The sequence below is a fragment of the Amphiprion ocellaris genome, chromosome 17 (assembly GCF_022539595.1).
Source record: "Amphiprion ocellaris isolate individual 3 ecotype Okinawa chromosome 17, ASM2253959v1, whole genome shotgun sequence".
NCBI lineage: Eukaryota > Metazoa > Chordata > Actinopteri > Pomacentridae > Amphiprion > Amphiprion ocellaris.
The window spans coordinates 20,394,976-20,419,958 of record NC_072782.1 but is presented as its reverse complement, the minus strand read 5'-3'; the positions used below and the strand labels follow the sequence as shown (position 1 = coordinate 20,419,958).

Sequence of the window (24,983 nt, the reverse complement as noted above, 5' to 3'; positions counted from 1 at the left end):
TAAATAGATATTCGTCACATTTTTCACAACCACGATTATCCATAGAAAAGCCTCGCGAGAGGTGCAATGCAAGAAGCGTGAGCTGCGCTGAGTGGAGAGTGGAGAGAGAGTGGCTCCTTGGCCTGTGCGCGCACTCCTGTCTAATCGGCATCACTGCGCGCACACACACACACACACACACACACACACACACACACACACACACACACACACACACACACACACACACACAGAGAGAGAGAGAGAATTATATGATCAGTTATGACAGATTCTTTACCCGAAGTGTCCCTAATATTGTGGCCGCTGTGCGCAATGAGGTTGCCAAGATGGGACTGTCCGCCGCACGCGCGGTAACTATCGGTTCCGAAGGCAGCGGTCCGGCGGCCGGGCCGCCCCGAGGACCCCCCGTGCCCCGAGTTTCCTCACGGAGCCAAAACAACCGGCGGGTCGGGAGCTCCGGTTACCTCCTGCGCTCCCGTTCCCCGCCCGTCGCAGCCGGGCTGCTTTCCTGCGTCCGCAGGCGAGGGGAAGGCGGCGGGCCGCGGCGGGTGGGGAATGGGAGTGCAGGAGGGAACCGGAGCTCCCGACCCGCCGGTTGTTTTGGCTCCGGAAGCCCGTGCCCTCCTCCGAAGATGCTGTCGGCCCGGTCCCCTCAGCAGGGAGTGTGGTCCGGGAAGCCCCGCTGCCCGCTGACAGTGGTAGTGGAGGAGACAGTAACCTCCAGGACAGGGAGGCTGTCTGTCTGCCTGGACTTCCTGTCAGACTCTAGAGTTTTCCCTGGGAAATGATCCGTGTGTTTTGATTAATTGTTGTAAAATTAGTGGTGAATTGTTTATATAAACGTTTTAGTAAAAATAAATAAGACTCCCATTTATCCTGTTTTCTGTAGTTATATTGTCTAAAATTGTGGAGGATTATTTAAAGCTTAAAATGAAGTGTTTTTAGAATCTTTAAATGTATTCTTTTTATGTCTTTTTGTTTTGTTTGATTTACAAAGTAAACACTACGTTATCAACCATACATTAAATTGCAACATTCCATAATACATAAAAGTCTCAAAGAGGCACTTCACTAGAACCAATAAATACATATTGAACATAAATAAGTAGTAATTATACATCATTTACAAGATTCCCAGACTGAATAGTTGCTGTAATGTGCCTGCCAGTTTTTGTAAGCATATTTTTGTCTAAATTAAGGCAGTATTTGCTCATTTTTTTCCTACATCATATAAGCAGCAGCACTCATATATAAATAGAGCATTTAAATCCAATCCATGTGATCAGTATCGGTAACCGGCATTCAAGGATGATCGGTATCGGTGATCAGCAGCAAAAAACCTGATCGGCACATCCCTAATTATTGTTAATATTATAGAGAAAACAGCACAGTTTTTAATGCCAATCTTATAATTTTATTTTGTTTTAATGATGGCAGCTAAAGAAGCCTTTAAGTTCCTCAAGTTAATGACTGTTTTGTAATGCAATTTGCACTTTTATTTACTACAAAGACGTGTTGGAACAATTTATTTTATTTTATAAGAACAGTAAATGTTTAAAAGTTTAAGTATTATTAAAGAGTTTATTTAAATACAAACACTGGGTTTTTTTCTTTCATAATGTCGATAATCGTGAATAATCTTAAAATCGCAATATTTCCTTCCACAATAATCGTGGCTCAAAAAATTGAAATCGTGACAACCCTACTTGCCACTCCTATTAGCCTCTCCCAAGCTCCTCCCATGTGCGAGGAGTGGGGAGCATTAAAGGTCCACGTACATCCCTGCTCCTGCAGGTAGTTCTTGATCTCAGGATCATCTGTGTTTACTTGAAGTGTTCTACACGCACCGATGAAATTTGTGCCTCTATCCGACCTTAGGTTTTTGACAGGTCCACGTATGGATAGAAATCGCCTCAAGGTGTTGATGAAGCTCGAGGTCGACATGGATTTGATAACTTCAAGGTGCACAGCTCTTGTACTTAGACAAGCAAAAATGACAGCCCATCTTTTGCTCTCAGCAGCTCCACCTCTTGTCCGTCGGGTGGTGACACTCCATGGACCAAAAACGTCAAGTCCTACATGAGTAAAAGGCGGGTCTGTTGCCAACCTGTCAGCTGGCAGGTCAGCCATCTTTTGAACTTCTCTCTTGCCTCTCAGCTTCTTACAGATGACGCATTTGAATATGATAGTAGAGATGAGTCTCCTCCCCCCTACTGTCCAGACACCAGCGGTGCGCAATGCACCCTCGGTGAAGTGGCGACCTTGGTGGGCTACTTTATCATGATAGTGTCGGACCAGGAGAGAGGTCACATGATGGCCAGCTGGTAGGATGAGTGGATGTTTCTCTTGGTCTTCCAAATTTGCCGTGTATCCGACCTCCAACTCTAATCACTCCGCTCTTGTCAATAAAGGGATCCAGCCTTGCAAGGGGACTTTGACAGTGCACTTTGGTACCCCGAGTCAAGCATTCCAGCTCCTCTTTATACACATCCTCCTGCACCGCCTTGAAGATATTCATCTTCGCTTGAGAACGCTCTGTGGTGAGCAGTTGACTACACATCAGACTTCCGCTACTACACAGACAGTTGTCATCTCCAGAAGCTGTCCGATGACACTGCCATCATAGGATGCGTGTCAGAGGGGAACGACTGTGAGTACAGGAAGGTCATCATGGACTTTGTCTACTGGTGTGAGCAGAACTACCTCCAAATGAACGCGCAAGACAAAGGAGATGGTGATCGATTTCCACAGGAAACCCTCAAACACTCCACCGCTGAACATCCAGGCACTTGACATTAAGAGAGAGAGGACCTACAAGTACCTGGGTGTTCACTTAAATAACAAACTTGACTGGACAGATAACACTGATTCTCTGTACAAGAAGGGTCAGTGTCATCTATTGCTGCTGAGAAGGCTCGCATCATTTGGTGTGAGCAGGCCGCTGCTGAAGACCTTTTATGACACTGTGGTGGCATCGGTGGTCTTCTATGCAGTGGTGTGCTGGGGAGAGGGGTGCTCTGAGCGTGGTAAGAACAGGCTAAACAGACTGATAAAAACAGCCAGCTCAATCTGTGGCTGCCCCCTGGACTCCATTGAGGTGGTGGGAGAGAGGAGGGCTCTGACCAAACTTTCATCTATTATCAGAAACACCTCCCACCCTCTGCATCAGACTATGTGATGCAGAGGGTGGGAGGTGTGAATTCCTTAAGAAGCCCCTTTAGTGACAGACTGTTACACCCTAAGTGTAAGAAGGAGCGTTTCCGCAGGTCCTTTATTCCAGCATCTGTCAGATTGTACAATGCTGCATTATAAACTTCACTGTGTACTGTTTACTGCTGCACTTCTTTCCCCCCAATTTACACATGCACCCACCTACTTATGTGCAATAACTGATACCTCATCCTCTTGTATATAGTATTCTACATAGTATTTTTTAAAAAATCATCTGTACATAATGTTCTCCGCAGTTTTTGCACTGTGTTTTTTTATTATTTATTCTTGTACTGCTTTTATACATTTGGAGCTGCTGTAACGGTGAACTTTCCCCATTGTGGGATCAATAAAGTTTATCCTTATCTTTATCCTTAGGCCGACTACTGCCTCTCGCACATGAAGCCCTACCTCGACAGCAAGGGCCGCGAACTGCCATCGGCTTTCGACTTTGTGGAATTCACCCGCTCACTCTTTGTCAACTGATCCTTCCCCCCTTCTAGACTGTATTTCTGATTCATTTAATGTTATCTTCATTGAAAAAAAAGCTTTTCTTTCTAAAATAAGGACATTCTAAGAGACCCCAAACTTTTGAACAGTAGTGTAGGTAAGAAAGTAATTAGTGCCCTCTGGAGGGCACCAAAAAAATCCTGTAATGCAGAAAACCCTTTTGTAAATTAAAATTAAGACCTTCTGATGCATTCCAAGGCCTTAATTTAAGGAAACTAAATTCAGTGTTTTTTAGGATTTCAAGATACCCTGAACTAACAAAAAATTAATGCCTCTTTGCTTAGGTCTGTGATTTTCTATTTATTCACTCTGTCAACAAATCAAATGAAAAGATCAAAACCAATAATCAATGTATCCCACAATCAGTTACTGTGTGAGTATCTAAGAACTGATATATCTTATTTATTGGTGCCGGTGAGCTAAATTGTAAAGGGCTAAACACATAAGGGAGCCACACTGGTGCGGAAGGGGACATGTTCCTTCATTATCATGGACAAACACAGTAGTTTATTTTGACTGAAACCTAAATACATAATTTAGAGGGCTACACTAAAAACAACTTTGTCATAGCCCGATAATTGGTATCAAGATGGTGGTTATCAACTCTGTTAAACAGGTTTTCTGCTTCAGACTCTACATTCACATAAAAAGGAGAGTATAAAGCATTGTGACTTCTCCTCCACATAAATCTGTGGATGTTCTCAGTCATCCAGGTCATGATAAGTCTCAAGCAAGCATAAGTTATGGCAACTGGACTAACCTCGTGTGTCCTCCACACAGACTGGACCGCCTACTTCAGTCAAGAGGAACAGGTTGCTATAATAGGGAGCTATGAACGGTATTTTTATAGAGCGCATAAATTTTCATTATGTTTCAATTGTACCTCAAAATCTTGACATTTTTCACTGATGTGCTGCTGTTTCTTTTTAAGCTCACAGAGCTGCTGCTGGGCTGTGCTCAGCTCCTCCTGGACGTCCTTTTCCCTGGTTTCCACAAGCCACACACACGTTTAGACAGGACTCTGATCACCTCGTTACGCTTCTGCAGCTCCTCTGTACACACATTAAAAAAAATAATGGCTGATATGTGGATGTACGATGAGAAGACACCTTGAAACAACTAATGTACGGTGAAATCAGAGGGGAGATGACATATGAGGAACAGAAACAATCAGCTGACTGACACAAAATTAATTATGACTACTTCTTTGTCATGTATTCTAATAAATTGAATGTTGTAGTGTAGGTCTGTAGGGCTGCTACAAATGATTATTTTAACTTTTAACCATGAATTGTTTTCTTGATTAATCGACTAGTTGTTTGGTGCAATATTTGTTGTAATGGTCTCCATTTTTTGATTGTTTTAAATTAAAGGAATTCATTGATGAATCTAGAAAATGGTAAGAAGATTAATCAATAAAGAAAATAAATCTTAAAGTTAAAGCACAGAAAAACAAACTCAGGCAAAATAAACATTCAGAAAAACATAATCACCTAACAATTTGCACTTTTGATGCTAAAATGACCTTACTGCAGCAACAGTCATGTTTCTTTATATTTACAATAAGTCTAATTGGGACTTTGAGAGACTCGCTTATTCGTGACAGAATCGTATGTGGGATAAACAGCAGCAGCATGAGAGAGAGACTGTTGCGGCAGAAAGCCATGACATTGGACGGATGTATTCAATTGTGCAGAGCTGCGGAGTTGTCGCGGGAAAACTGCAAGGCCATCGCAGGGAACACCGTCCATGAGCCAAGTAGGTAAAATTGGGGTCATCGGTACCACTTTGGGGGGCAAATTCTCATATGCATTTTTGTTAAGGACAATATCCCTAGTAACTATTCCTGTATGGTAGACATGCACAGGTGGCAGCTCTATGTGAGATATCCATGGGTTTTTAATAGGTACGTCAATACAATTTTCTAGCCTCTGATACGGTAAATGCAAGCATATACATTGATAACTGCACTCATAAAAGACATTCAAAAGCATTGGAAACTATAATGAGTTTATTACTGATATGTTGTGATACAAAGAACTTAAAAGAATGTTTTTATCCACATATTTTAGCTTAGAAATTGAAATTAAAGCAGAGAGTTTAACACCAATTTTTGTCATCCTTCTGGTAGATTGTAACACATCCATCACTTATGTAATACATCTTTAGTGTGAAATAGAGCAGGGGAAAATGTGTCCTTATAACCTTTTACATCCTTGCCACCTCTGTGGTTGGGCTTTGACCATTACATGGAAGTATTAAGGGTCACCATGAGGGTTATCCATGTAAGACAGCCAATAAGATGACAATTTTCCATTGTGATTCTACAGGTGATCAAGATACTCTTCAAAAGGGTCAACTAAATGTGGATATGATGGATTGTTCAATGTTTCTTGGAGCGTTTGCTGTCTCACATTCTCACACAGCTCTTCCATAGACAATGAAATGTCTACATGGACTTTCTTGTTGCTGAATCCAAGAAAGAAAGCCTTTCCATATAAGGCGGAACAAAGCTTCATACAGTAGTTTGTGTAGTCGGATGGCCCTGTTGTAGTTGCGTCCTTCTATAGCACCAGCTACCGATCCCTCTGCAATCATGCCTGCTTCAATACACAAGTCTTGGAATCTATTGCCAATTACTCCTAGCAGCGTACATTTGGTGTGGAAGACTCCCATCTTCTGAATGATGTTTGGAAACCTCTCTTTGTGTTTTCACAAAATGTCAGTGGCTTTTGCGTAGAAAGCTTGGTCAAAAACTACCACTATATGTGGAAGTTGCAGCGTGTTCTTAATCTTCAGAGTTTGTGTGAGAACTGCTGATAAGTCAGTTGGAATTGTTGGAAGATATTCCAGAGTGTCTTGGATAACTTCTTCCTCATCTCTTGTCTGAATATTGAAGCCATGCCATACACTTACAGTTTGTCTGGAGGAACAATGCATGCGAGCTAACAACCAGAGCAGGTTCTTTGCTCAAGCATCTCTCAGTATTTCCTCACATTCTAAGGCAACATGTGGCAGGGCCAGTGCGTTCTCCTGCATTGTAAACTAGAATAAACACCTCTCTTGGTTCAATAGTCATCTGCTTGTCTTTTTGGATGACATTTGTGGGTCTGGGCTCAGGTATTGAGCCATACACCTTTGGTTGCACAATTATACAATTTACCCTGTGTGATGTTCCAGCCCCAGATAGTGTCTCTTCATTGTGATCAATGTTGTCCCATGTCACTGTTGTCGGAACATTAAGCTAAAGTGTTCAGTCCGTTTTTGCAAACACAAAGCAGTATCAATTTCTCTGACCGCCCAGGGTTAACCTTTAACCTTAACCTCATAACCATTGTCTTGTTGGCATTGTCTTGTTGGAAAATCCAGTCATTGGAAGCAGGAAAGAGTTTTCCAGCTGATGGAAGAAGACTGTTTTCCAGAATAGTCCTGTACATACCCTGGTTCATTGGCCCATCACACAATTGCATTCGCCCTGTTCCAGCCAGACTGAAACTACCCCAGATGGTCACTGATCCACCCCCATGTTTTACTGTTAGGGGCAGACAGTCTGGTTTGTAGCTTCTCGAGGCTTCCTCCTAACCAGCAAGTTGGCTGGAGTGGGCATCAAGTGAAAACTGGATTCACCCCTGAAGAGAACTTTAGCCCAATCATCAACAGTCCAATCCTTGTGATCCCAGCAAAGAGTAACCAGGCTTTCCTCTGTCTTTCCTTGATGAAGGGCTTCTTCCTGCCCTGTGTGACTTCAGATCAGCTTCAACAAATCAGTTTCCCACTATCCTTGCTGAACAAGTCCCATTTCTCCACAGTGTTCACTCACACTCATTTTTAAGGTCCCTGGAGGTCTGAGGACGATTTTTGACACAGGAACAGATGAATGACGGTCATCTGGTGGGTAGAAAGATGCTTCCTGACCAGCTAGCAGTTTGGTAGAACCATGTTGGGCTTGTTTTTTCTTTGTGTAATGAATGGCTGTCTTGGAGATCTTCAGTTTTTTCACTACCTGTCTCTCACTCATGCCAATTTCCAGCAGTGCCAAGATGGCTGCCTTTGTGGCTTCACATAATTCTTTAGTTTTAGGCGTTATGTGAGAGCAGACAGCTTCTGAGTTGTGTGATGGCTTGAATGTCAGCAGGAAACCACTCTAGGCCTTTGCATGTGCAGTGCTGCTGATGACACGAAATGTCCTCTTATATAACCTAGGAATACAATTAAGCTTAAGCATTTCAAATAGGACATAAAGTATTACGGAATCAGCTGCATTTTTTGTCGTGTTCATCAGGTAATTAACTTTTAGTGGTACCAGGCATTAAAACGAAAAAGAAATTGAAGAAAACAAGGGTGGTCTAATAATTTTTTCCACGACTGTATATATACAGTATAGACACTGTATATTACCATAGATGGCACAATTGATGAATTTACTCATGACCTGTGATGGGCCTTCTGTGTAAACAAGTACCACCCATTAAGGCCCAGTGTTGCATTTTTGAACCATTGAAAGAAATCCCTAAAAATCACATGTATTATACTTCTAAAAAAATAATTTGAGTTGTCTATCGCTAAACATGTTTAGGATGAAGAAAAAAATACTACAGGTCAAATACTTACTAGGAAAATTGTTGAAATTGTTCCTAAAGATAGAGCTGGGGGGATCAGTGGAAGACATGTTGTTTGAACTTGGAATGTGGTATGTTTCACTGTATTAATATTTTCCTGCCAAAAATGTTGCAGTTTTGTAGTTCAGAGTGTCAGGTGCTGGGATATGTAGTGTTTGTCTACATTCAGTCAGAAATACGTACAGCTAGACAGCCATAACAAAAATGTTGCAATTTTGCAGCTGTGGGCCTCAGAGGGCCCCTCACTGGGCTGCGACCTTATCGTGGTGGAGGGGTTTGCGTACCCCAATGATCCCAGGAGCTATGTTGTCGGGGGCTTTATGCCCCTGGTAGGGTCTCCCAAGACAAACAGGTCCTGGGTGAGGGACCAGACAAACAGCAGCCCAGAAAACCCCAATGATGAGCAACAACTTTGTAACCACGAGTCCCTTGCCTGGACGCGGGTCACCGGGGTCCCCCCCTGGAGCCAGGCCCGGGGGTGGGGCTCGATGGCGAGCGTCTGGTGGCCGGGCTTTTTCCCACAGGGCCGGGCCGGGCACAGCCCGAAAAAGAGACGTGGGACCCCCCCCTCCAGCAGGCTCACCACCCGCAGGAGGGGCCATAGGGGTCCGGTGCTATGTGTGTTGGGCGACGGCCAGGGACGGGGAGCCTGGCGTACCGACCCCCGGCTATACAAGCTGGCTCTAGGGACGTGGAACGTCACCTCTCTGGCGGGGAAGGAGCCTGAGCTGGTGTGCGAGGTTGAGAAGTTCCGACTTGATATAGTCGACCTCACCTCGACACACAGCAGGGGCTCTGGAACCAGCCCTCTTGAGAGGGGTTGGACTCTCTTCCACGATGGAGTTGCCAATGGTGAGAGGTGCCGAGCAGGGGTGTCAATACTCATTGCGCCTCGGCTCGGTGACTGTGTGTTGAAGTTTACCCCGGTGGACGAGAGGGTGACCTTCCTTCGCCTTCGGGTGGGGGGACGGTGCCTTACTGTTGTTTGCGCCTACGGGCCGAACAGCAGTTTTGAGTATCCACCCTTTCTGGAATCCTTGCAGGGGGTGCTGGAGAGCACCCCTTCTGGGGATTCCATAGTTCTGCTGGGGGACTTCAACGCTCACGTTGGCAATGACAGTGAGACCTGGAGAGGTGTGATTGGGAGGAACGGCCCCCCCGATCTGAACCCGAGTGGTGTTCTGTTATTGGACTTCTGTGCTCATCACAGATTGTCCATAACGAACACCATGTTCAGGCATAAGGGTGTCCATATGTGCACTTGGCACCAGGACACCCTAGACCGCAGTTCGATGATCGACTTTGTTGTCGTATCGTCGGACTTGCGGCCGCATGTCCTGGACACTCGGGTGAAGAGAGGGGCGGAGCTGTCAACCGATCACCACCTGGTGGTGAGTTGTCTCCGATGGTGGGGGAGGATGCCAGTCAGACCTGGCAGACCCAAACGGATCGTGAGGGTATGCTGGGAACGTCTGGCGGAGTCCCCTGTCAGAAGGAGTTTCAACTCCCACCTCCGGTCAAACTTCAACCATGTCCCGAGGGAGGGGGGGGACATTGAGTCCGAGTGGACCATGTTCCGTGCCTCCAACGCTGAGGCGGCCGATCATTACTGTGGCCGTAAGGTGGTCGGTGCCTGTCGCGGCGGCAATCCCCGAACCCGTTGGTGGACACCGGCGGCAAGGGATGCCGTCAAGCTGAAGAAGGAGTCCTACCGGGCCTTTTTGGCCTGTGGGACTCCGGAGGCAGCTGACAGCCTTCGGCTGGCCAAGCGGGCTGCGGCTGCGGCTGTCGCCGAGGCAAAAACTCGGGTATGGGAGGAGTTTGGCGAGGCCATGGAAAACAACTTCCGGACGGCTTCGAAGAGATTATGGTCCACCATCCGGCGTCTCGGGTGGAAAGCGGTGCACTGTCAACACTGTGTATAGTGGGGATGTTGCACTGCTGACCTCAACTCGGGACGTTGTGAATCGGTGGAAGGAATACTTCGAAGACCTCCTCAATCCCACCGACACGTCTTCTGATTCAGAAGCGGGGCCTGGGGTCTCGGGCGTAGATTCTCCCATCTCTGGGGTCGAAGTCGCAGAGGTAGTTAAAAAGCTCCTCGGTGGCAGGGCCCCGGGGGTGGATGAGATCCGCCCGGAGTTCCTCAAGGCCCTGGATGTTGTGGGGCTGTCCTGGTTGACACGTCTCTGCAACATCACGTGGACATCGGGGGCAGTGTCTCTGGATTGGCAGACTGGGGTGGTGGTCCCTCTTTTCAAAAAGGGGGACCGGAGGGTGTGTTCCAACTATAGGGGGATCACACTCCTCAGCCTCCCCGGGAAGGTCTATTCAGGGGTACTGGAGAGGAGGGTCCGCCGGATAGTCGAACCTCGGATTCAGGAGGAGCAATGTGGTTTTCGTCCCGGCCGTGGAACTGTGGACCAGCTCTACAACCTCAGTAGGGTCCTTGAGGGTGCATGGGAGTTTGCCCAACCAGTCCACATGTGTTTTGTGGATCTGGAGAAGGCTTTTGACCGTGTCCCTCGGGGAATCCTCTGGGGAGTGCTCCGGGAGTACGGGGTAATGGACCACCTAATACAGGCCGTCCGTTCCCTGTATGACCGGTTCCAGAGCTTGGTCTGCATCTCCGGCAATAAGTCGAACTCGTTTCCAGTGAGAGTTGGACTCCGCCAGGGCTGCCCTTTGTCACCGATTCTGTTCATAATTTTTATGGAAAGAATATCTAGGCGCAGCCAGGGTGTTGAGGGAGTCCGGTTTGGTGACCTCAGGATTCCGTCACCGCTTTTTGCGGATGATGTGGTCCTGTTGGCATCGTCATGCCAGGACCTCCAACTCTCACTGGATCGATTCGCAGCCGAGTGTGAAGCTGTTGGGATGAGGATCAGCACCTCCAAATCCGAGTCCATGGTCCTCAGCCGGAAAAGGGTGGAGTGCACTCTCCGGGTCAGGGATGAGGTCCTACCCCAAGTGGAGGAGTTTAAGTACCTCGGGGTCTTGTTCACGAGTGAGGGAAGGATGGAGCGAGAGATCGACCGGCGGATTGCTGCGGTGTCCGCAGTAATGCGGGCGCTGTACGGGTCCATCGTGGTAAAGAGGGAGCTGAGCCGAAAGGCGAAGCTCTCAATTTACCGGTCGATCTACGTTCCTACCCTCACCTATGGTCACGAGCTTTGGGTAGTGACCGAAAGAACAAGCTCGCGGGTACAAGCGGCTGAAATGAGTTTCCTCCGCAGGGTGGCTGGGCTCTCTCTTAGAGATAGGGTGAGAAGCTCGGCCATCCGGGAGGATCTCAGAGTAGAGCCGCTGCTCCTCCGCGTAGAGAGGAGCCAGATGAGGTGGCTCGGGCATCTAATTAGGATGCCCCCCGGACGCCTCCCCGGTGAGGTGTTTAGGGCACGTCCCACCGGGAGGAGACCCCGGGGAAGACCCAGGACACGCTGGAGAGACTATGTCTCTCAGCTGGCCTGGGAACACCTTGGGGTCCTCCGGGAGGAGCTAGATGATGTGGCCGGGGAGAGGGAGGTCTGGGCTTCCCTCCTAAAGCTGCTGCCCCCGCGACCCGACTCGGACCAGCGGTAGAAGATGGATGGATGGATGGATGGATGGGCCTCAGAGGGTTAAAAGAATTGTGCAAAACCACGGTTATGGCAAATGTGACTGTTTCACAAATAAGTGATAAAGCGGCCAGTGTAGAAAAACTCTCACATCCTGATGTATTTATATTAACCCAATGTACATTTTAGTACCACTTAGGTTTGGTCGCCTGAGATGGTTCCAGTATCTGTCTGGCTTGTGGACTATTTGTAATGTTAACACCTAGGACAGCTCACAGCTGCCCACAGTCATAGCGACAGTGTATACTCAGCCAGTTCATGTGTTAGGGAAAACAGCTTATTATAGACATATGAAAACAATAAAAATATTATCATTTATGTAAATTTATTCATTTAGATTACATCAAGTTCTGTTATGAACACAAAGGGCCATTCCAAAATGTACTCTGGAACATTTCTGGAAATGTTCAAGACATTCTTCCCAAACTAAAGCAAGGGAAAGGCTGGTAAATGGCTAGCCCTTTTGCTCTACTGGGACACAGTCTGCGAAAACTTGCAACTTGCATAAAATACATTAACCTGCCACTTTGAGAGGTCTATAATACCAAATTGATATATACATGGGCAGCACAATAAAATGGTATAGGTGGCAATTTGCCCCCCTGACTGGTACCGACCAACCTATCTGGCTCATGGACTACATGGAAGAAGTTCACGCTGTGCAAGGAGCTTCGCGCTTAAAGACGAAGGACACCAGAGTGGATTGCAAGTTTTGTGGCAGGTTGCATGAGAGGAACAAACAGAAATGTCCGGCATTTGGAAAGAAATGCAAAAAGTGTGGAAACAAAAACCACTTTGCGGCTAAATGTAAAGCCCGCTCTGTACCAAAGAAGAAGAAATCCGTGCATACTGTTACAGAGTGTGAAAGCGAATATGAGGACATGCTGTGTGTTAGAGAGGTAACAGAACCAGAAAATGTAAATACTGTTGATGCTAACAAATGTAAAGACACCAAGTTGTTTGCAGGCATGCTCTTAGGGAACAATATGGTAAAATTTCAGATTGATTGTGGCGCTTCATGTAATGTTTTGCCTATTCACATGCTAAACACAGATGCTAAGCTCGAAGATTCAAACACTGTGTTACTGATGTACAATGGAAGCAAAGCCATTGGGCAAATGTAAGGTGAAGCTAAGAAGCCCTAGAAACCAAAATCTGTACCGACTAGAGTTCCAGGTTGTTGACAAAGACTGCACTGTACCACTGATTGGTAAGAGAGCCAGTGAGGCTATGAAACTCACTATGAAAATATTATGGCTATTGACAGTATTGTGACAACAGAGAGAGACACAAAAGGACAATGGACACTGAAACAAATAAAAACAGACTTTGCAGATGTGTTCACAGGAGACGGGTGTCTGGAAGGAGAATACAGAATGGAAGTGGATGAGAGTGTGAAACCTGTGCAACTACCAAAGCGAAGTGTTCCAGTCGCCATGATGAAGCCGCTGAAAGAGAAGCTTCACGATCTTGAGCACAGAGGTATTATCACGGCAGTGGACTGTAGCACAGACTGGATCAGTAGCATGGTGGTCGTGCAAAAGCAAAATGGTAAACTAAGAATATGCATTGACCCAAAGCCCCTCAACAAGGCACTCAAGCGCAGCCACTTCCCACTACCAAACATTGAGGATGTGCTCCCCGACATGTCGAAAGCAAAAGTGTTCACAGTGTGCGACGTCAAAAGTGGTTTTTGGCATGTCAAGCTCGAGGAGAAATCCAGCTATTTGACGATGTTCTCCACCCCATTTGGCCGCTACAGATGGCTAAGAATGCCCATGGGAATAAGTCCGGCACCAGAGGTTTTTCAGCAAAAACTGAACCAAGCACTGGATGGGCTACCTGGTCTGTACATCATTGCTGATGATGTGCTCATTACAGGTCAGGGTGAGACTCAGGAAGCTGCAGAACGAGACCATGATGAGAAGTTGAGACTGTTCCTAGAGCGGTGCAGACAAAAGAACATTAAGCTGAACCCAGACAAATTCAATCTGAGACAAAATGAGTGCACATACATTGGGCACTGCCTGACAGCAAGTGGACTAAAGGCAGATCCAGACAAGGTTCATGCCACTGAACAGATGCCGAGACCTACAGATGTGAAAGCTGTACAGAGGCTGTTAGGTATGGTAAACTACTTGACTAAGTTTTGCCCACACCTTTCAGACCAATGTGACGTGTTGAGACAGTTGACGCACAAAGATACAGATTGGGACTGGACACAGCAGCATGAGAATGCATTTGTGCAACTAAAGAAGTCTATTGCAGAGGCTCCTGTCCTGAAGTTCTACTGCCCTGAGGAGAACCTGGAGGTGCAATGTGATGCATCAGACACAGGGTTGGGGGCAGCACTCATGCAGAAGGGTAAGCCCATCGCATATGCAAGCAGAGCACTTACACAGACTGAGCGAGGTTATGCCCAGATTGAGAAAGAGTTTCTAGCTATAGTGTTCAGTGTGGAGAAGTTCCATCAGTACACATATGGTCGCAAAGTTACTGTCCAATCAGACCATAGGCCTTTAGAAACCATAGTGAGGAACCACTTTTGAGTGCACCCAAGAGACTTCAGAGAATGATGTTGCGAATTCAGAAATATGACCTGACTGTAGTCTATGTTCCTGGTAAAGACATGTTACTGGCTGACACATTAAGCAGGGCGTATCTGCCAGAATGCTCATCTCAGCCCTTGTCCACACGTAGCCGGGTATCTCACAAAACGAAGACATTTTTCTACGATTCGGCCTATCATCCACACGAAAACGCAGATTTACGTCATCAAAAACGATTCTTTTTAAAAACTCCGACCAAAGTGAAGATTTACGAATTCTCCGTTTTATGCGTCTGCATGTGGACATCAGTAACCGGGGTTTTGCATTTCGAAACATCACCGCCTGCGACAAAATATGTTCTTACGTCACATATGCGACCTGTGGTAACAGTATGGATGCTCTCACAAGGTTTTGGGCGCTGTTTCTTGTACAGGTGCTTGTCACTTGCTTGTTTTTACAAGCCCAGATACTGCTCCACATTCAACAACACAGGCGAAGGACGACGTTAAGGACGGTTATTCTCCACCACCTTGCTAGCATTTGGGGAACTACTGCCACCTAAAGGTCCGGCATGCTTATGAATGTGCTGAAAAACGCACTTATGCGGTTAGGTGTGGATGAAGTTTTTTTCTAAAAACGAGGTGGTGTGTATGTAAGTTTTTTTCTAGACGGAGGGGGCAGGATATTCAGTTTTACAAAAACCCGGCTACGTGTGGACAAGGCCTCAGAGCTCAGCTGAAGCAGATATAGAGACTGTTAATATGGTGCAGCACTTACCTATCTCACGTGACAGTCTGAGTGAAATCAGGACTGCTACAAAAGATGACAAAATGCTTTAAACTGTGATCCGAATGATGAAGCAGGGATGGCCGTCAGATAAGAGAGCCATACCGCAGGAAATCAAACCCTACTTCTCATTCCAGGAGGAACTCAGTTACCAGGATGGCATTGTGTTGTGAGGGGAACATGCGGTAATTCCAGCAACTCTGCAGAAGTACCATCACACGCCGCATTCACTCCTCTAATCTTGGTGCTGAAGGATGCCTTCGACGTGCCAGAGAATGTGTCTACTGGATTGACATGAATGACCACATAAAGACACACATTGCTCGTTGTGATATCTGCAGGTCAGTGGATGACAAACAACACAAAGAGACTCTATACCGACACAATGTGCCAAGCAGGCCATGGGCCAAAGTTGAGGTTGACCTCTTTCAGTTTGACAACAAGAACTACCATGTAACAGTTGACTACTACTCCAACTTTTGGGAAATAGATTTTTTGGCAGACACTAAATCTACCACTGTGATAAAGAAGCTAAAGGCACAGTTTGCTCGATACGGCATTCCCGACACAGTAGTTTCGGACAACGGACCTCAATATTCATCCCAAGAGTTCCAAAGATTCAGCAGGCTGCGGGAGTTTGACCACAAAACCTCATCTCCAGGTTACCCACAGAGCAACGGCAAAGCAGAGTCTGCCGTTAAAACTGCAAAGAGACTGCTTTCTAAAGCTAAAGCATTGGACAAGACCCTTACCTTGCACTCTTGGACCATTGCAACATACCATCACAAGGACTGGAAAGCAGCCCAGTGCAGAGATTGCTGAGCTGCCGCACAAGGACTCTGTTACCAGCCTAAAATAGTTCAAGCAGTGCAGGCACTCTTAAACAGCCAACTACGTCACCCACTACAACCGATCAACCAGAGATCTGGATGCTCTACAACCAAGTGACGTGGTCAGAGTACAGCCGTTTGAGCCTCACACCAAATGGAGGCTGGGCAAGGTGAAAAGACCCATAGACTCAAGATCATATGAGATTGAGATGGATTCGGATGCAGTTCTCAGGAGAAACCGAAGACACCTAAGGCGCACTCTTGGAGTACCTCAAACAGCGCCAGTGGACATAGAGACGGCAGAACCACCGGAGACCCAAACAGACACCGTACAGGACCAGCAGAACCTTCACATGCAGAGTGACACCTGTAACAGCAAGGGGACAACAACGACCAGATATGGCAGAGTTGTGCATAAACCACAACGCTACAAGGACTTTACTACTTAAAATTAGGTACCAAAGTGTTGTTGAAAAGAAAAAAAAAAGTTTACAACTGCTTCACCACTGTTATATATATATATCTTTGGAAATGCTCAGTCCTAGCATTAAAAAAAAAAAAAAAAAAACACAAGAGAGGGAAAACTTTCAAAAAAAAGAAAGGATGTAACAATATGTAATATTGTGTTGCATTGTTTACATTATTACCGCCACCAGGGGGCGAGGAGGTGCTTCTGACAATGTGCTGCCTGGCGGGAGTAGGACTTGACGTTGTTCATGGCTATACATTCAATAAATGCCGACCACGTTGGGTCTGGCTAAAGAGTATGGACTCCTGTTTTATGAGAAAACCCACATTGAAACAACCACAGTCATAAATGACCGGATGTGTGAGGTTGAGTTAAACAACACATTTGAGCAATGACAGAAAAAAAAAAACAGCGTGTGACACGTCAATACTTTATGGACCTGACAGAGGTAGAAATTTCGGTTCCCAAACTCTGGAGAGCAAGGTCAACCTCAGGCTGTAGCAAAACATACACATTTTTGTCTTATTCGATTATTAAAGCTTTTCTCTACGGTTCTTAAAAAACAAGCATTCAAAATGATCAATTTGAGCCTCGTTAGAGAACCTGATCATGTACTTATTTTCCCTTTATTCTTCAGTAATGCTCATTCTGTAGAGATGAAACTCTGAGGTGCTTTACAGGCCCTGAAGTGAGCCTCTTGTTTGGTATTTTTTTTTAGCCACTTTATAATTCCTTGGGGTGAGGCCCAACTTCAAGTACTGTGCTTCACTTAAAACCAATTTAACCAACTTCACTAACTACAAACTCATGTTTCATTCCCTGACATATATCTCAATAACGGAAAGCGACAATAATGTGATGTTTGGTTGAGAAGTCAGAAATCCTATAGTTATTTGACTACAGAGTGTAGTGAGACCGTCAAAATATCCAAGTCCGCAATAAACTCATCACAACCCTGATTGATCCTTGAGGACAGAAGAAAAACAGTAGCACCACCCACGTTCTGTACAATAAGTCACCGATCACCCGGGCACTCGAATGCCTCTTGACTCATTATTCTCTAAAACTGAGTACAGGATGGATGGACAAGGTAGGCTCAGATCAATTTTTTAATTTCAAGAAAAACCTCAATTAACGATATGCTAAACAAATTAAAACTGTTTAAATATTTCACTGAAGCTACAGTTGCTGTACAAGTGCATTCAGTTACCAAGGACGCTATGATTAAAGCCATGTTTTCAAATCATTATCGGTTATAAAAAAACGAAAGAGTAGTAATATTATTCATATTATGGAATGACTGTTTTATTTATATGCATACATCTTTTCAGTATCGTTAATTTAACTTTTTGTTTCTTTGTTTTTTACTTTTAAGTGGGTCCCGGAGAAATTTTTGCACATTAACTTTTCCAAGTCAGATTATGGTAATTTTCATTCTTGTTTTCATGAATAGTCATTCTTCAAACCCTTCCTAGCAGGGGTATATGCGTATATATGTAAGCTTACAGAGATTCAAAGGTGTTGCTGTCATCATATCTGTTAGCAGAGTTTTCAGGCTGAGTTCGGAGCACATTGAATGCCCGCAATCCGGCCGTTTTTTCGGGAGTTAGATTCTATCTCCCTGGTTCAGAACCCTTCGACTCGCTCTCCTTAAGCAAATCGAAACAGCGAGCGGGTCGGTTGTCCATGACCAGATGTCGGCTTCATGTTCCTGAGGAGAACGGTTCAGAAGAGATTTCAACGGTGACCCACAGTGATCCAGATATCTGTCAACAGGCGGGGTACAGCGCTTTAGATGGATCTGCTCCTGCAGACCGGTTAAACAGCTCCAAAGATATTGTGAAAGTCAGTTGACTTTATTAGTTTTTCTTACAAATTTGTTTGGCTTGGTTGCGTGGCAGCATGCACTAACATCATGCACTTATCAGTTACTGTAACATAGGGAACAACTACTTATTTTCATATGTGCATCTCCACTTCACAAATATTAAGAAATGCGGTTGAAATATTTCTAAAGTAATATTTCTGAATGTTTGTAGCACTTCCTGACAAAAATTCTTTGTTTTTCATTTTATATTAGGGGCTCTCACATTTTGCTGTGCTACTATGAAATTACTATGAAATGAGATAAGTGTGAATTTCAAATTGAACCTTTGTATTGCCTCTTTGCTATTTCATTCTTGAAGGTAAAACTTTTCATTTGAGGATCTGATTTAAAAATTTCAGAAACTACAGTTTATTTTGATCTAATGACCATCTTTATGGCACAATGTCACAATAAAAATTGCAAATTACTCTTTCTCTAATCGGACTATTGCAAATACTGAAATGATGTTCTATCTATATATACACACTAGGGTGTTAATATTGGTCTATGCTATCTAAAAGGGCACTCGTGTCATTATACGTGTATACGTGAGTGTAATAATGAGACCCCTATCATTCTGTACCACCAAAGTGTGGACCTTATTCTATGTCAGCCATAAAATATATTATTATTAGTATTTCACTTAAAGTCTTAGTGTCAACATAACATCACTCAAAGAAAGACAGCTATTATCATTTATGTCTATATCTGTAGATGTGCCAGTTCAAGGTCCGACTGTCATACTGCTAAGGCCATCATCTGTGTAAGAGCAGATGCTGCCCCACATATTAACTTTCTAATGCCCAGGAGTTTATATTTTAAATATTTCACCTGTAAGAAATAAGAAAAAGGAGAACTGCTGAATAAAAACTGTTCCAAGTATAGGTACAACTAACTGCTCTGAAAATCTAAATGGTCAGAGTCAAAGGTAAATGTTCTCTTAAACTCTATAGCTTTGGTTTCAGTCTGTTTCAGCTGTTATATCTTTAGGACATCCTAATGTATTTTGTTAATGTTCTGACTTGGACAGATAATCATTGGTTCCCTTTATTCAAAAAGCTTTGTATTTCTAAAAACAGCAGCTGTAAATTCACAACAATCCATCTAACACATCAGCAAAATGGCAGGCTCCAGCTTTGTGTTCAGCTATGGTTAGAATTTTAGGGTTAGAATTGTGAAACAGAAATGGTACAATAGCAATTTTATATTATTAGACTAACCTCGCTTTCACTATTTGTTTTTCATCGGACTTCATATTGCTCATGAATTTTTGGAACCATCAATTCTGGAGTGTGTATGTCGCTCCATGCTATCCAGGAGGGAACCTCTGTCATCGTGTGTCTGCGAATAGAGGGACTTCTTTCATTCATCAATTAAATAATAAAACTGAATATTTCAAACTGCATATGCATATTTAAGCAATCATAGAATCAATATCTTACCAAAATGTGATTATGGCAGCAGTTCAGAATATACCTATTGTTTTTATACTTTTTTTTCTTCTCTTTTTTTACTTCTTAATGTCTTATGCTTGTACAGTACACATTAGGGGTTGAGTCAAAACCAAGTACAGTATTCAGAAATAGTGGGCTGTTTGTACTTATGTGACAGGAAAACAATATGAGACTAGAGGGAAGCGAGAGAGCGCAGACTGTTAAAAATATAGGCAAAACATAATAGGTTTGTGGGGTATAATTTTTTTCTTTTCTTTTTTTTTCATCGATTGGTTTTAATTTAATGTAACAATATCAATAATTCTGCCGCCTCAACAAACGTAGCTTCAAACAAAAATGCTGGACTATCAGTTGATCATCAACCACCACCAGAACTGAAGAAGCCTCTTGGATGAGAGGTGAAATGTCTTCAAGGAACCTTCTTCAAGTCCAGTTGGATTGATTTAAACAACTTTGGATCCCTGTATGACATGGGCGGATCTACTGGGGTGGCATAGGGTGGCAAATGCCACCCTAAAAGAAAGCCTTGCCACCTCTGCTGCCACCCCAATTTGCAGGGACGAATTTGACATTTACGATCGAGGAACTCCAATGTCTGACTGCAGTGAATGCAGCACGAGATGAGGCCAGAGCGGCAGCGAGCGGCTGCAGCACAGGCGCAGTAAGAGACCGATTTGTTTCGAAAAAGCGAGGGAGCCAGGAGTCGCGAGGAAAGAAGACACAGGAGGAAAGAGGTAAAAACTGAGCAACTGTCGATATGTCTATCTATCTATTAAGAAATGTAATTATAATGAAAGCACAGTTCTAGTATAGTTGCAATGCTGATTTTGAGATAATAAAAATCAGGTTGAAGAACGTTGTTTTGCTAACCATACATGTCATGTAAGGTAGGTCTGTCAGGCTGGCTGCTGCCAGGCCTAGGTAGTGCTCCCCCCCTCCCTTCTCAATCTTCTTTCCTTTTAGGGCAGTGCAGAAGGAGCAACAGGTGTTCCCCATCTGCCATAATCAGCCAGCTCAGGAACAGGTGGAAGGCAACCAATCAAGCTTCATTCATTCTGCAATATAACCAGACGCCTCCCATCTCTCACTGCCGGATCGTGACACAGCTCGTAAAAGTTCACAGCCTGAATTGCCAGCCATTCTGTTTGTTGCGCTACAGACCTGTTAACCACCGCTGTCCTCCTTTGTTCCAGTTCCGGACCCACCTGTTCCTGCCGTTTTGCCGTCAACCTTGGACTCTGGTTATCACCTCAGAGAAAAGGAAACACTCACCAGAGCCGACTCCCTCCTTCTGGCGTCCTTCCCCACTCACCTGTTGCTGCTTCACGCTATCCACCATATGGCCCAAAGCACGCTGCTCCAAACCCTGGCTGCCACCGCTGTGAACCAGTTCTGAGCATTCCTAGTATAATTCGTGAGTTTGTAGACCAGTCATAGTTATAGCTCTCGTTAAAGAAGCACCGTATTTTGAGAAGACTTCTTTTGTAGTTCCCTCTCGCTATCCTCGTAAAGATAGCCACGTGTTTGTTTTAGTATTCCTGAGCCTGGCCTTTCTCGCCTAGGTGTTACCTACCGCGAGTTAGAGATATTATTTTGTCTTGTTACAGTTCCGCCCAGCCCCTAGGTGTCGCTGTAAGATCCAGAGCCTTTTGCTCTCTATTTCCGTTTTCTGTTGAAATCCTAGTTTCCGCTTGTAGTCCTAAAAACCTTTGTAAATAAATCAGTGTTGCATTCAAAAACAGTCTGTTCATTTCCTGCACCTGAGCCACCCTGAACTCCGTAACAAGGTCTGACGTTATTTGTGTAAAGTAGGCTACAAAAGCCAATATTGATTCGCCGTCTGTAAACACTGAAATCACATTGAATCTTACAGACATGAAGAGGAAAGGTAGCACTTGCAGTTTTGCACTTTTTTTCTCGCCAAAGAGAAAGGCGACAGAAATAGAAAATGAACAATTGAGCAACGGTGATAGAGAAGATGAGGTGGAAGGAGAGAGAAAAGACAAAAACGATGTGGAAGGAGAGAGAAAGGCAATAGAAATGTGATGAAATACAAGCCCATGGTGACCAGGGACAGGAGGAGGTTGGAGAACACCACACAGTGGTGAAGAGATGGAGGAGGAAGAGCATCACCAAGGTGAGGAGGAAGAAGGCGAGAAAGATGATATGCAGGGTTCAGACAGTGAAAGGGAAAGGAGAGTGCCTGATCCATCACTAACCATCTCCAGTCGAGCTGGTCCTCGTGGTATGGAAATTGTTGCTGCATAGTATACTAAGTTACACATAAATAAGAACAAGTGACATTAACATTTTGTTGTAAGGTGCATTTAAGAGCCGTTGCTTAGACTTGTTGAAATAAAAATATTTGTTTGCTTAAATATGAATAATTGAGGAAGCTTGTGGGGAAACTGTGAATGTGTAATGAGATGGGGACAGAGTTTTAATATTTTGTGTACAATGTGTTTTAGATATAGTGGCCAGGTTAAATTCCAAAATTAAAAAAATGAACCTAAAAATACTCTCCTAGGCTAAAATGCTAGTGTCTGATGGTTATAATCAATTATGTTTTTACTAGTTGTTATATTGTATAATTAGTTCAGATGTAATGCAGTTTGAATCTTTCCTCCCCTCCATCTTCTAGATGTGTCCAGGTGTGAGGTGCCAGTGCAGCCAATGCGAGACAGTTTCCCTAAGACCCTCCAGGGAGGAGCCAGAAGAAGCTTCTGCAGCGACTGGTACAAATTTCATCCCTGGTTAGAATACTCACAATCAAAAGATGCAGCTTATTGTTTTGCATGTCGGCATTTTTCCCTCCCGGATGCTCCAAAGACTGTTTTCACCTCATTCGAGGGTTATTGCAACTGGAAAAAGGCTACAATGAAAGACAGTGGTATCTGTTCTCATGCCAGATCTGAAGGACATGTAAATGCAATGTTTGCATGGACAGAGAACAAGAAAATTCAGGATAAAAATACCTCAGTGTTTGGACTAATGGATGAGCAAAAAAAGAAGCAGATGGCTGAAAATCAGTACTACATTAGAACAGCTGAAATTTTAGTTCTAACAGCCACAGAAAACATAGCACAGCGGGGTCACAGGGAGTCTCTCAACTGCAAAAAAGGGTGTTTTTCTGTCTGTGTTAGACTTGCTGGGTAAGATAACCCCATCATTAAAAAAAAGACTTCAACAAGCTAAAAATGCAAAATATACCAGTAAAACAATACAGAATGAATTACTTGAGTGCTTGGCTGCAATGGTCAAAGAGGAAATCATCCAGGAAGTTAAAATGAGCAAACAGTTTTCAATTATTGTTGATGAAACTAAAGATGTTCAGAAAAAAGAACAAATGTCATTTGCCTTAAGTGACAAGATTATATCCTTCCTTGAGAAGCATGGGCTGGAGTACAAGGAAAACCTTGTAGGCCAGGGCTATGATGGTGCGGCAATGATGCTTGGGGCACACGCAGATGTTCAAGCAATAATAAAAGAAGTAGCTAAACATGCCTTCTATGTTCACTGTAGTGCACACTGCTTGAACTTATAGTAGACGCTGTAAAAAGTGTAGTGGATGCAGGAAACTTCTTCTCATTATTGGAACGACTGTATGTATTCATGTCTGGGTAATATGTACATAACAAATGCCTGGAAGTGCAGTGGGAGATGTTTGATGGTGCACCAAGGGAGCTCCAACAGCTAAGTGATACGCGTTGGGCCTGTAGGCACATAGCATGTCGCAATGTTATGGACAGGTTGCCTGCAATAGTACAGGTGCTTGAGGAGCTTGTATCTGAGAACCATCCACAAAGAGCTGTTGAAGCAAGAGGGATATTGGCTCAGATTGATCTGAATTTTGCTGGATCTCTTGTTCTGTTCAGAAAGGTCCTGAGTGACTCCAAATTTTTATGCTCCACATAATTTTCATGCTCCAGTCTAAAACAGTGGACTATACTAAGGCTGTTGAACTTACTGAAGCACTTAAAGAGACACTGGTCCAGTACCGTAGTCAAGCCTCTTTTGAGGAAATGTGGAGAGAAATTCTTGATTTATGTCAATGCAGTAACATTGATACAACTCAAAGAAAACCAAAGAGGCCAAGACAGACAACAAAGGTGCTTCAGGATACTATCGTCCACTCCACCTTGGGACAGCATGTAGTTCCAGATAGCAAACACACTTTTTGTGTCTCTGTGTACTATCCAGTTCGGGATAACATGATTGGAGAAATAGGAAGAAGATTTTCTAACACGAATTGTAAAATTATGCAGGGTGTCCAGGCACTAAATCCGTCAAGTCCAAGTTTTTTGAGAGAGGAAGCTGTTCTGTTATTTGCTGAAGCTTATGACTCAAATATTGAGGATCTCAAACATGAGTTACATCAGACGAGGAGAATACTGGACAGAAAAAAGGTGGAAAAGGAGAGTCCTACCACTCTAATGGAGTTCACTCAGTTTTTGGACCCATACCAGGATGTTTTTTATGAGATGTTCAGATTGTGTAAAATAGTGGTTGTTTTACCTGTGAGCAGTGCATCCCGTGAGCGAAGTTTTTCATCTCTCAGGCTGATAAAGACTTATTTGCGGTCTACTGTGACAGAAAAGAGACTGTCGAGTTTGGCTGTACTCAGCATTGAATCAAAATGCACAAAAGCATTAGATCTAGATAAATTTGTGAAGCATTTTGCTGAGCAGCATGGAAATCGCCGCATTCAGCTGTTATAGGCATGCCAACTTCATGTTATGCTCACTGGTGAGCCTTTACAAAGGTGTTAAATGGTGACCTCAACAGAATCTGGACTTTTTTTTTTCTGTATTTATATCTTTGTTTTGGCAACTGAGAAAATCTGATATCACCTTTAATAAAACCTAGTGTGAGGAAAAAAAAGTCTAAAATGTGACACTAGTGTAAATGGTGTCAATCCTGCTGAACAGGAAGCAGTGTTGTTGTTTTTTAATGTCTCTTTTGTATATACATTATAAAACTGTACAGAAAGGCCCTGTATGAACTGTATGAAGTAAATACAACATCAAAAACAATCACTAAACCCCTCATCTATCAAAAAAATAGTTCAAATT

The 24,983-nt window shown here is 44.1% G+C and overlaps 1 protein-coding gene across 4 annotated transcripts in view; it reads right to left on the bottom strand.

The window, feature by feature from the left end:
• Positions 1–21,363, bottom strand: part of LOC111575953 (huntingtin-interacting protein 1-related protein-like) — a 67,582-nt gene extending 46,219 nt beyond the window's left edge. Inside the window, exon 1 of one of the 4 annotated variants that reach the window (XM_055019230.1) lies at positions 21,224–21,363. The gene's annotated coding sequence lies outside the window, so the exon portion shown is untranslated. Of the gene's footprint in view, positions 1–21,072; positions 21,105–21,223 lie in introns of those variants that run through there. The other 3 variants (XM_055019234.1, XM_055019232.1, XM_055019231.1) reach the window with 3 other exon arrangements.
• Positions 21,364–24,983: the final 3,620 nt, after the last annotated feature.